Below are 12,684 nucleotides of genomic sequence, written 5' to 3' on the forward strand. Positions count from 1 at the left end.
CTGTGAGACCAATCTGAAGCCCATCTCACCTACACTATTCCTTTAGAGCCCAGGGATCGCCCCACCCTGTGATACTGTTTTCCCAAACGCATTACGCGGCTGGACATGATCTCCACTGTGTGGCTCAGGCTGGAGATAAAATTCAATGGAGCGTGGAACGAACAAACCACTTTTCAGCCTGAACACGGTTATTATGCCCGGAAGAAGAGTTAATGTATCTGGGGTACAGGCTGTAGCACTGAGGGGCACTGAGCTGCTCAATGTGGGTTTATCACTATATTAGGAGGCGATGGCTACTAGACCGTCAATGGGGAGGCAATGGCCTCCTGGTATTATCGCTGGACTGTTCACCCAGATAATGTTCTGGGGATAATGGGAACTGCAGATGCTGGAGAATTCAAGATAATAAAATGTGAGGCTGGATGAACACAGCAGGCCAAGCAGCTTCTCAGGAGCACAAAAGCTGAGGTTTCGGGCCTAGACCCTTCATCAGAGAGGGTCTAATGAAGGGTCTAGGCCCGAAATGTCAGCTTTTGTGCTCCTGAGATGCTGCTTGGCCTGCTGTGTTCATCCAGCCTCACATTTTATTATAATGTTCTGGGGACCCAGGTTCAAACCCTGCCATACTAGTTGGTGGAATTTAAATTCAATAAAACATCTGGAATTAAGAATCAAATGATGACTGTGAATCTGTTGTCAGGGGAAAACCCATCACTAATGGGAAGTGGGAAACTGCCATCCTTACCTGGCCCGGCCTACATGTGACTCCAGACACACAGCACTGTGGTTGACTCTCAACTGCCCTCTGGGCAATTAGGGATGGGCAATAAATGCTGCCTAAAAGCAATGTTCTGATCCCCTGAATGAATTTTTAAAAAAAACCTAGAGACCCCAATCGAGTTCTGCATTCGGATACCACCACACGTGGGGCATTCGAACTGAGTTAAAATCAGGAATTGAGAATGTCATTGTTTTTGAGGAAATGCCCTCCCTCCCTTTCTACATGGAGTTACAGCTTATTGTCACGAGGTCTGGCTCTACACGTGACTTCAGGCCTACGTGGTTGACTCTTAACGCCTTTTGGGCAATTAGGGAAGGGGCAAGAAACATTGGCATTGGCCAGCAATGCTTTGATAAAACACAAAAGTGAATGTGTGTCAACATTGATAGACCTGGGGGGGTGTGGGGGGGGGGGCCTCGCTGCCAGTGGCCTGGTACACACTTGGCTGGTCTGAGGCCTGAGGGTGGCCTTGGTTGCCCTACAGACGGCCCACTAAATATGTCTGAAGCAGAAGTCTAATCAAATCTGGGCTGGCAACGGGAGAGCGGGGTGGAGGGGCGCGGCTGGCATCAGCCAGGCCCATACTCAAGAGCCTATTTCTGCTTATAATTGCTCATGCAACCACTAATTGGCAGTTGAAAGAAGTGGGAGAGATTCCTAAGCAGTCATGTGGTAGCATGATAGAGAAGGGGAGGAATGTCTGCTCTCAGAGGGGAGCGAATCTGTGGAGTTCTTTGCCGCAGAGGCCTATCTGAGATTCGTAATCGGCGACGGGGCAAGGGGGAAGGGGGGCCAGAACAGAGGGGTTGTGGGATCCATTCATGAGAACGATCCCTGGGATGAAGGGCTCCTCCAATGAGGAGCGTTTGGCTCTGTGGAGTTTAGAAAGAGAAGGAGCATATCTGATTGAAACTTACAGAACACTGAGGGGCCTGGATAGAGCGGGCATGGAGAAGATGGTTCCACCAGTGGGAGAGACTGGGACCCGAGGGCACAGCCTCAGGGTGAAGGGACGACATTTTAGAGCTGAGATGGGGAGGAATTTCTTCAGCCAGGGAGGTGGGGGGGGGGGGGGGGGTGGGGGGGAATCTTTGGGACACATTCCCACAGATGGGGCTGGAGAGGGCAGGTCATTGAGTGCGTTTAAGACAGAGATAGATAGGTTCCTGGTTAGTGAGAGGGCTAAGGATTTAGGGAAGTAGGCAGGAGAATGGGACTGAGAAACATATCAGCCATGACTGAATGGCAGAGATTAGTCGATGGGCAGAAAGGCCTACATCCGCTCCAATAACTGAGAGTCATGGTGGCCACGATCTCATTGAATGGCGGAGCAGGCTGAATGGGCCGAATGGACTAATTCTGCTCCTACAGGCGATCTTATGGCCAAGATTTCGTTGAATAGGAGGGTGGACTAGATGGACTGAACAGCCTGCCTAAATCTGACACCTCACCACCCTGTCAAAGTCAGAGCGTCTGCCAAAGATGTGCATGTGGGGGGAGGAGGGGAGCAGGATGCCGTGGTGACTGGAACCTTGCCTATGCCCTACACGATCTGGGCACGGCCTGAGGAACGCGACATGCATCATGTGCTGCGAACGGGCGTAACTTTTGTGTGGGATAGCAAAGTGTGGAGCTGGATGAACACAGAAGGCCAAGCAGCATCAGAGGAGCAGGAAAGCTGACGTTTCGGGCCTCGGCCCTTCATCAGAAATGGGGGAGGGGGAGAGGGTTCTGGAATAAATAGGGAGAGAGGGAGGAGGCGGATGGAAGATGAATAGAGGAGAAAATAGGTGAAGGGGAGACAGACAAGTTAAAGAGGCGGGGATGGAGCCTGAAGAGATGAGTGCAGGTGGGGAGGCAGGAAGGGGATAGGTCAGTCCGGGAAATGGACCCCAATGGGAGTGCGGCTTGAGGTGGGACAAGGGGATAGGTGAGACGAAGGACAGGGCAGGGAGGTGGGGACGAGCTGGGCTGGTTTTGGAATGCAATGGGGGAAGGGAGAAGAACGCCCTCGACTGTGTCTCCCGCATTTTCCGTAACTCATCCCTCACACCCCGCCCCCGCAATAACCACCAAAAGAGGATCCCCCTCATCCTTACATACCACCCCACCAACCTCCGGATACAACACATCATCCTCCAACACTTCCGCCATCTACAATCCGACTTCTTCACCAAAGACATTTTTCCATCCCCACCCTTGTCTGCCTTCCGGAGAGACCACTCTCTCCGTGACTCCCTTGTTCGCTCCACACTCTCCTCCAACCCCACCACACCCGGCACCTTCCCCTGCAACCGCAGGAAATGCTACATTTGCCCCCACACCTCCTCCCTCACCCCTATCCCAGGCCCCAAGATGACTTTCCATATTAAGCAGAGGTTCACCTGCACATCTGCCAATGTGGTATACTGTATCCATTGTACCCGGTGTGGCTTCCTCTACATTGGGGAAACCAAGCGGAGGCTTGGGGACTGCTTTGCAGAACACCTCCGCTCTGTTCGCAATAAACAACTGCACCTCCCAGTTGTGAAACATTTTAACTCCCCCTCCCATTCCTCAGATGACATGTCCATCATGGGCCTCCTGCAGTGCCACAATGATGCCCCCCGAAGGTTGCAGGAACAGCAACTCATATTCCGCTCGGGAACCCTGCAGCCCAATGGTATCAATGTGGACTTCACAAGCTTCAAAATCCCCCCTCCCCCCACTGCATCCCAAAACTAGCCAAGCTCATCCCCACCTCCCTAACCTGTTCTGCCTCTCACCCATCCCTTCCTCCCACCTCAAGCCGCGCCTCCATTTCCCACCTACTAACCTCATCCCACCCCCTTGAACTGTCTGTCCTCTCTGGACTGAGCTATCTCCTCCCTACCTCCCCACCCTCACTCACCTTTACAGGCTCCAGTCCCACCTCTTTGACTTGTCTGTCTCCTCTCCACCTATCCTCTCTTCTAACCATCTTCGATCCGCCTCCCCCTCTCCCTATTTATTTCAGAACCCTCTCCCCCTCCCCCTCTCTGATGAAGGGTCGAGGCCCGAAACGTCAGCTTTTGTGCTCCTAAGATGCTGCTGGGCCTGCTGTGTTCATCCAGCTCCACAATTTTTTATCTTGGATTCTCTAGCACCTGCAGTTCCCATGATAACTTTTGTGTGGCCTATTAATCAGAGTCTGTGCATGTCAACAGGCTACACCCTGCAGTTTCTGTCTGACTGTGTTAAGTGCTAGTTTAAAGACGCTCATTTTGAAATGTCTGCAAAGTGGGTGCAGTCGAGGTTCACTCTCAAGGTCGCTCTGATAATGCAGGTCAGCACGACACAAGTGTGTATCGATACTAGGTCAGTATGTGACTCTCACATTGTCCTTATAGACCCAATAAAACAACAGGCAACTTCTCGGGGAAACAGGAGCAGAGGTCAGGCCCACTGACATCCAGCAAAATTTGGAGAAAAACGCCACAGTCACTTCTGAGGGAGCGCCGCACTGTCGGAGGGTCAGTGCTGAGGGAGTGGGCACTGTCGGAGGGTGAGTGCTGTGGGAGTGGGCACTGTCGGAGAGTCAGTGCTGAGGGAGTGGGCACTGTCGGAGGGTGGGTGCTAAGGGAGCGCCACACTGTCGGAGGGTCAGTGCTGAGGGAGCGGGCACTGTCAGAGGGTCAGTGCTGAGGGAGTGGGCACTGTCGGAGGGTCAGTGCTGAGGGAGCGGGCACTGTCAGAGGGTCAGTGCTGAGGGAGCGCTGCACTGTCGGAGGGTCAGTGATGAGGGAGTGGGCACTGTCGGAGGGTCAGTGTTGAGGGAGTGGGCACTGTCGGAGGGTCAGTGCTGAGGGAGTGGGCACTGTCGGAGGGTCAGTGCTGAGGGAGTGGGCACTGTCGGAGGGTCAGTGATGAGGGAGTGGGCACTGTCGGAGGGTCAGTGTTGAGGGAGTGGGCACTGTCGGAGGGTCAGTGCTGAGGGAGCGCCGCACTGTCGGAGGGTCAGTGATGAGGGAGTGGGCACTGTCGGAGGGTCAGTGCTGAGGGAGTGGGCACTGTCGGAGGGTCAGTGCTGAGGGAGCGCCGCACTGTCGGAGGGTCAGTGCTGAGGGAGGGGGCACTGTCGGAGGGTCAGTGCTGAGGGAGCGCCGCACTGTCGGAGGGTCAGTGCTGAGGGAGTGGGCACTGTCGGAGGGTCAGTGCTGAGGGAGTGGGCACTGTCGGAGGGTCAGTGCTGAGGGAGTGGGCACTGTCGGAGGGTCAGTGCTGAGGGAGTGGGCACTGTCGGAGGGTCAGTGTTGAGGTAGTGGGCACTGTCGGAGGGTCAGTGCTGAGGGAGTGGGCACTGTCGGAGGGTCAGTGCTGAGGGAGCGCCGCACTGTCGGAGGGTCAGTGCTGAGGGAGTGGGCACTGTCGGAGGGTCAGTGTTGAGGGAGTGGGCACTGTCGGAGGGTCAGTGCTGAGGGAGTGGGCACTGTCGGAGGGTCAGTGCTGAGGGAGTGGGCACTGTCGGAGGGTCAGTGATGAGGGAGTGGGCACTGTCGGAGGGTCAGTGTTGAGGGAGTGGGCACTGTCGGAGGGTCAGTGCTGAGGGAGCGCCGCACTGTCGGAGGGTCAGTGATGAGGGAGTGGGCACTGTCGGAGAGTCAGTGCTGAGGGAGTGGGCACTGTCAGAGGGTCAGTGCTGAGGGAGTGGGCACTGTCGGAGGGTCAGTGCTGAGGGAGTGGGCACTGTCGGAGGGTCAGTGCTGAGGGAGTGGGCACTGTCGGAGGGTCAGTGCTGAGGGAGTGGGCACTGTCGGAGGGTCAGTGCTGAGGGAGTGGGCACTGTCGGAGGGTCAGTGCTGAGGGAGCGCCGCGCTGTCGGAGGGTCAGTGCTGAGGGAGTGGGCACTGTCGGAGGGTCAGTGCTGAGGGAGTGGGCACTGTCGGAGGGTCAGTGCTGAGGGAGTGGGCACTGTCGGAGGGTCAGTGCTGAGGGAGTGGGCACTGTCGGAGGGTCAGTGCTGAGGGAGTGGGCACTGTCGGAGGGTCAGTGCTGAAGGAGTGTCGCACTGTCAGAGGGTCAGTGCTGAGGGAGCGCCGCACTGTCGGAGGGTCAGTGCTGAGGGAGTGGGCACTGTCGGAGGGTCAGTGCTGAGGGAGCGGGCACTGTCGGAGGGTCAGTGCTGAGGGAGCGCCGCACTGTCGGAGGGTCAGTGCTGAGGGAGCGCCGCACTGTCGGAGGGTCAGTGCTGAGGGAGCGCCGCGCTGTCGGAGGGTCAGTGCTGAGGGAGTGGGCACTGTCGGAGGGTCAGTGCTGAGGGAGGGGGCACTGTCGGAGGGTCAGTGCTGAGGGAGTGGGCACTGTCGGAGGGTCAGTGCTGAGGGAGTGGGCCCTGTCGGAGGGTCAGTGCTGAGGGAGCGCCGCACTGTCGGTGGGTCAGTGCTGTGGGAGTGCCACACTGTCGGTGGGTCAGTGCTGTGGGAGTGCCACACTGTCGGAGGGTCAGTGCTGAGGGAGTGGGCACTGTCGGAGGGTCAGTGCTGTGGGAGTGCCACACTGTCGGAGGGTCAGTGCTGAGGGAGCGGGCACTGTCGGAGGGTCAGTGCTGAGGGAGCGCCGCGCTGTCGGAGGGTCAGTGCTGAGGGAGTGGGCGCTGTCGGAGCGTCAGTGCTGAGGGAGTGGGCACTGTTGGAGGGCCACTGCTGAGGGAGCGCCGCGCTGTCGGAGGGTCAGTGCTGAGGGAGCGCCGCACTGTCGGAGGGTCAGTGCTGAGGGAGCGCCGCACTGTCGGAGGGTCAGTGCTGAGGGAGCGCCGCGCTGTCGGAGGGTCAGTGCTGAGGGAGTGGGCACTGTCGGAGGGTCAGTGCTGAGGGAGGGGGCACTGTCGGAGGGTCAGTGCTGAGGGAGTGGGCACTGTCGGAGGGTCAGTGCTGAGGGAGTGGGCCCTGTCGGAGGGTCAGTGCTGAGGGAGCGCCGCACTGTCGGTGGGTCAGTGCTGAGGGAGTGGGCACTGTCGGAGGGTCAGTGCTGAGGGAGTGGGCACTGTCGGAGGGTCAGTGCTGAGGGAGCGGGCACTGTTGGAGGGTCAGTGCTGTGGGAGTGCCACACTGTCGGTGGGTCAGTGCTGTGGGAGTGCCACACTGTCGGAGGGTCAGTGCTGAGGGAGTGGGCACTGTCGGAGGGTCAGTGCTGAGGGAGCGCCGCACTGTCGGAGGGTCAGTGCTGAGGGAGGGGGCACTGTCGGAGGGTCAGTGCTGAGGGAGCGCCGCACTGTCGGAGGGTCAGTGCTGAGGGAGTGGGCACTGTCGGAGGGTCAGTGCTGAGGGAGTGGGCACTGTCGGAGGGTCAGTGCTGAGGGAGTGGGCACTGTCGGAGGGTCAGTGCTGAGGGAGTGGGCACTGTCGGAGGGTCAGTGCTGAGGGAGTGGGCACTGTCGGAGGGTCAGTGTTGAGGTAGTGGGCACTGTCGGAGGGTCAGTGCTGAGGGAGTGGGCACTGTCGGAGGGTCAGTGCTGAGGGAGCGCCGCACTGTCGGAGGGTCAGTGCTGAGGGAGTGGGCACTGTCGGAGGGTCAGTGTTGAGGGAGTGGGCACTGTCGGAGGGTCAGTGCTGAGGGAGTGGGCACTGTCGGAGGGTCAGTGCTGAGGGAGTGGGCACTGTCGGAGGGTCAGTGATGAGGGAGTGGGCACTGTCGGAGGGTCAGTGTTGAGGGAGTGGGCACTGTCGGAGGGTCAGTGCTGAGGGAGCGCCGCACTGTCGGAGGGTCAGTGATGAGGGAGTGGGCACTGTCGGAGAGTCAGTGCTGAGGGAGTGGGCACTGTCAGAGGGTCAGTGCTGAGGGAGTGGGCACTGTCGGAGGGTCAGTGCTGAGGGAGTGGGCACTGTCGGAGGGTCAGTGCTGAGGGAGTGGGCACTGTCGGAGGGTCAGTGCTGAGGGAGTGGGCACTGTCGGAGGGTCAGTGCTGAGGGAGTGGGCACTGTCGGAGGGTCAGTGCTGAGGGAGCGCCGCGCTGTCGGAGGGTCAGTGCTGAGGGAGTGGGCACTGTCGGAGGGTCAGTGCTGAGGGAGTGGGCACTGTCGGAGGGTCAGTGCTGAGGGAGTGGGCACTGTCGGAGGGTCAGTGCTGAGGGAGTGGGCACTGTCGGAGGGTCAGTGCTGAAGGAGTGTCGCACTGTCAGAGGGTCAGTGCTGAGGGAGCGCCGCACTGTCGGAGGGTCAGTGCTGAGGGAGTGGGCACTGTCGGAGGGTCAGTGCTGAGGGAGCGGGCACTGTCGGAGGGTCAGTGCTGAGGGAGCGCCGCACTGTCGGAGGGTCAGTGCTGAGGGAGCGCCGCACTGTCGGAGGGTCAGTGCTGAGGGAGCGCCGCGCTGTCGGAGGGTCAGTGCTGAGGGAGTGGGCACTGTCGGAGGGTCAGTGCTGAGGGAGGGGGCACTGTCGGAGGGTCAGTGCTGAGGGAGTGGGCACTGTCGGAGGGTCAGTGCTGAGGGAGTGGGCCCTGTCGGAGGGTCAGTGCTGAGGGAGCGCCGCACTGTCGGTGGGTCAGTGCTGTGGGAGTGCCACACTGTCGGTGGGTCAGTGCTGTGGGAGTGCCACACTGTCGGAGGGTCAGTGCTGAGGGAGTGGGCACTGTCGGAGGGTCAGTGCTGTGGGAGTGCCACACTGTCGGAGGGTCAGTGCTGAGGGAGCGGGCACTGTCGGAGGGTCAGTGCTGAGGGAGCGCCGCGCTGTCGGAGGGTCAGTGCTGAGGGAGTGGGCGCTGTCGGAGCGTCAGTGCTGAGGGAGTGGGCACTGTTGGAGGGCCACTGCTGAGGGAGCGCCGCGCTGTCGGAGGGTCAGTGCTGAGGGAGCGCCGCACTGTCGGAGGGTCAGTGCTGAGGGAGCGCCGCACTGTCGGAGGGTCAGTGCTGAGGGAGCGCCGCGCTGTCGGAGGGTCAGTGCTGAGGGAGTGGGCACTGTCGGAGGGTCAGTGCTGAGGGAGTGGGCACTGTCGGAGGGTCAGTGCTGAGGGAGTGGGCACTGTCGGAGGGTCAGTGCTGAGGGAGTGGGCACTGTCGGAGGGTCAGTGCTGAGGGAGTGGGCACTGTCGGAGGGTCAGTGCTGAGGGAGCGGGCACTGTCGGAGGGTCAGTGCTGAGGGAGTGGGCACTGTCGGAGGGTCAGTGCTGCGGGAGTGGGCACTGTCGGAGGGTCAGTGCTGAGGGAGTGGGCACTGTCGGAGGGTCAGTGCTGAGGGAGCGGGCACTGTCGGAGGGTCAGTGCTGAGGGAGCGGGCACTGTCGGAGTGTCAGTGCTGAGGGAGCGGGCACTGTCGGAGTGTCAGTGCTGAGGGAGCGGGCACTGTCGGAGTGTCAGTGCTGAGGGAGTGGGCACTGTCGGAGGGTCAGTGCTGAGGGAGCGGGCACTGTCAGAGGGTCAGTGCTGAGGGAGCGGGCACTGTCGGAGGGTCAGTGCTGAGGGAGCGGGCACTGTCGGAGTGTCAGTGCTGAGGGAGCGGGCACTGTCGGAGGGTCAGTGCTGAGGGAGCGGGCACTGTCGGAGGGTCAGTGCTGAGGGAGCGGGCACTGTCGGAGGGTCAGTGCTGAGGGAGCGGGCGCTGTCGGAGGGTCAGTGCTGAGGGAGCGCCGCGCTGCCCTCTCTGGTGGTTGTAAAAGATACCAGGGGCCTTTACGTTGAAGAGGAGATTAGATCCTGTGGTCATGCAGACAACATTTACTTTTGAATGGATCATTCTGAAGCTCTGTGTCAATTCTCAGATTGCTGACCGAGGGATCCTGCTGTGCGTACTTCACCTGAAATACAATATATCTGGGGAACCACAGAGCCCCTTTGGCCTGAAGAGCTGCAGGTGTGCATATGACTGCAGGTCTTCACAAACCTCCCCTTATCCTTCCCGGTCAAACACTAACAGAGTCATCCTCTCGGGGCTGGGGAGAAGGTTATGAAGCAACTCACCAGGATAATGGCTGTAGCAAGGCCTGTGCGCCTTTTGTTTGGGTGTTGGTTAGGGGCTCTGTTACATTTGGAGACCTGCAGACCATTACAATTCCTGGCCCTCAGTGCTAACAGCAACGGTTGTTTGAATGAGCAAATTTTGGGTTGTACATCCAAATTGGGGAATGGGATCAAGACGCAGGGCAGCGGGAATGTTGGGGCTGAATGGCTGAATGGCCGTCCAGCATCTTCGGTGGTGGTCAGCTTTGACTGGTTAAAGCGCACAGCTGTCTAGGAGCCAGTAAACTAGGTGCTTCTTTTCAAAATTCCGAAGTCTAGAGAAGGGCTTTCAATCATTACAAAACTGCAATGAACATTTTGACAAGAGGAGAGATCATTACCACACAACACATGCCAGAAACGATATAATTTACAATCGATAGGACATGACTTGCTTATATAGAGGTTAAAGTGCACATTACGACAATTCGCTAAATTACCTTCAGTGCAAAACACAAACATTCATTTCAAGACTCCCGTCGATTCTCGCAAAGTCTTAATCGTGTCCTCGGTTCAGGGAAGGTTCAAGGGTTCAAGACTCATACAAGATTACCCAGGCCCATCATCGAGGCTGTCATGCTGCATCAGTACTGTGGGTCGGTGCTGCACCTTTGAAGGGTCAGTGCAGAGGGACCGCCACACTGTCGGAGGGTCAGTGCTGAGGGAGAGGGCACTGTCGGATGGTCAGTGCTGAGGGAATGGGCACTATTGAAGGGTCAGTGCTGAGGGAATGCGCACTATCGGAGGGTCAGTGCTGAGTGTGCCGCTCTGTAGGAGAGTCAGTGCTGAGGGAGCGCCGTTTTGTTGGAGGGTCAGTGCTGAGGGAGTGGGCACTATCGAAGGGTCAGTGCTGAGGGAGTGGTCACTATTGAAGGGTCAGTGCTGAGGGAGTGGGCACTATCGAAGGGTCAGTATTGTGGAAGTGGGCACTATCGGAGGGTCAGTACTGAGAGAGTGGGCACTATCAGAGGGTCATTACTGAGGGAGTGCCGCACTGTCGGAGGGTCAGTACCGAGGGAGTGGGCACTATCAGAGGGTCAGTGCTCAGGGAGTGCCGCTCTGTTGGAGGGTCAGTGCTGAGGGAGCGCTGCACTGTCGGAGGGTCAGTGCTGAGGGAGCGCCGCTCTGTCGGAGGGTTAGTGCTGAGGGAGCATGCACTGTTGGAGGGTCAGTACTGAGGGAGTGGGCACTATCGGAGGGTCAGTGCTGAGAGAGTGGGCACTGTCGGAGGGTCAGTGCTGAGGGAGTGGGCACTGTTGGAGGGTCAGTACTGAGGGAGTGGGCACTATCGGAGGATCAGTGCTGTGGGAGTGGGCACTGTTGGAGGGTCAGTGCGGAGGGAGCGCCACTCTGTCGGAGGATCAGTACTTAGGGAGTGGGCACTGTGGGACAGTCAGTGCTGAGGGAGCACCGCACTGTTGGAGGGTCAGTGCTGAGGGAGTGGGCACTGTGGGACGGTCAGTGCTGAGGGAGTGTGCACTGTGGGACGATCAGTGCTGAGGGAGTGGGCACTGTGGGATGGTCAGTGCTGAGGGAGTGCGCACTGTGGGACGGTCAGTGCTGAGGGAGTGGGCACTGTGGGACGGTCAGTGCTGAGGGAGCGCCGCACTGTCGGAGGTTCAGTGCTGAGGGAGTGGGCACTGTGGGATGGTCAGTGCTGAGGGAGTGGGCACTGTGGGATGGTCAGTGCTGAGGGAGTGCGCACTGTGGGACGGTCAGTGCTGAGGGAGTGGGCACTGTGGGACGGTCAGTGCTGAGGGAGCGCCGCACTGTCGGAGGTTCAGTGCTGAGGGAGTGGGCACTGTGGGATGGTCAGTGCTGAGGGAGTGGGCACTGTGGGATGGTCAGTGCTGAGGGAGTGCCGCACTGTGGGATGGTCAGTGCTGAGGGAGTGCGCACTGTGGGACGGTCAGTGCTGAGGGAGTGGGCACTGTGGGATGGTCAGTGCTGAGGGAGTGCTGTGTGGATGCGGGGTGCTGCATTTTAGATGAGACATTAACCAGAGGCCCCTCTCAGGTTCCCACACCGACTTTTTCCAAACAGGAACACAGGAAATCTCTTGACCCAGAGGCGAGAGATGGTTATTTCACGAAACGTCAGAAAAGACTATGACCACAACTACATTGCTCTTTGTGGGATCTTGCTATGCTGTGAATTGCCACCACCGTGTCACACCCAATACTCAAACCGCGACAAGATCTGGACTGGGATCTTGAGATGTGCTGACGTGCAAAAAGGCGCTAGGGAAATGCAAAACTATTTAGGTGAAATGGACCACTTGCTTGCCACTCAGAATCCCCCCGGGGCTCTCCAAATGCAGGAGGAGGCCATTTGTTGTTGGCGTCTGTCTGTTGAGGGGCTGTGTCGGTCTTGAGCCTCAAGAGAGGTGAAGGGGAGAGGTGCCCCCCTGGGTGGGGAGCTGAAGGCTGAGTTGAGGTTGGGTCACGAGTGGAGACCATTCAGCCCCTCACTCTGGAGCCATGCTGTCTCATCAAGGTTGAACTGCGCCCCACCTCCTTCTCCTATCCTGCAGTTTTCCCCCATCTCTGGTTCCAGGCATCAGCGTTTTGGGAATTTTTCCCAATGTGTGAAGACGCTGCAAACATTACAACAACAAACCACCTCCATTCACATGGCGCCCTCCCTCTCAGGTGTAGGGACTAGAGGAGGTTACAGAGATGGGGAGGGGGTGTAGGGGCTGGAGGGGGTTACAGAGATAGGGAGGGGGTGTAGCGGCTGGAGGGGGTTACAGAGATAGGGAGGGGGTGTAGGGGCTGGAGGGGGTTACAGAGATAGGGAGGGGGTGTAGGGGCTGGAGGGGGTTACAGAGATAGGGAGGGGGTGTAGGGGCTGGAGGGGGTGACAGAGATAGGGAGGGGGTGTAGGGGCTGTAGGGGGTTACAGAGATAGGGAGGGGGTGTAGGGGCTGGAGGGGGTTACAGAGATAGGGAGGGGG

This window comes from Stegostoma tigrinum, chromosome 41, assembly GCF_030684315.1.
Source record: "Stegostoma tigrinum isolate sSteTig4 chromosome 41, sSteTig4.hap1, whole genome shotgun sequence".
NCBI lineage: Eukaryota > Metazoa > Chordata > Chondrichthyes > Orectolobiformes > Stegostomatidae > Stegostoma > Stegostoma tigrinum.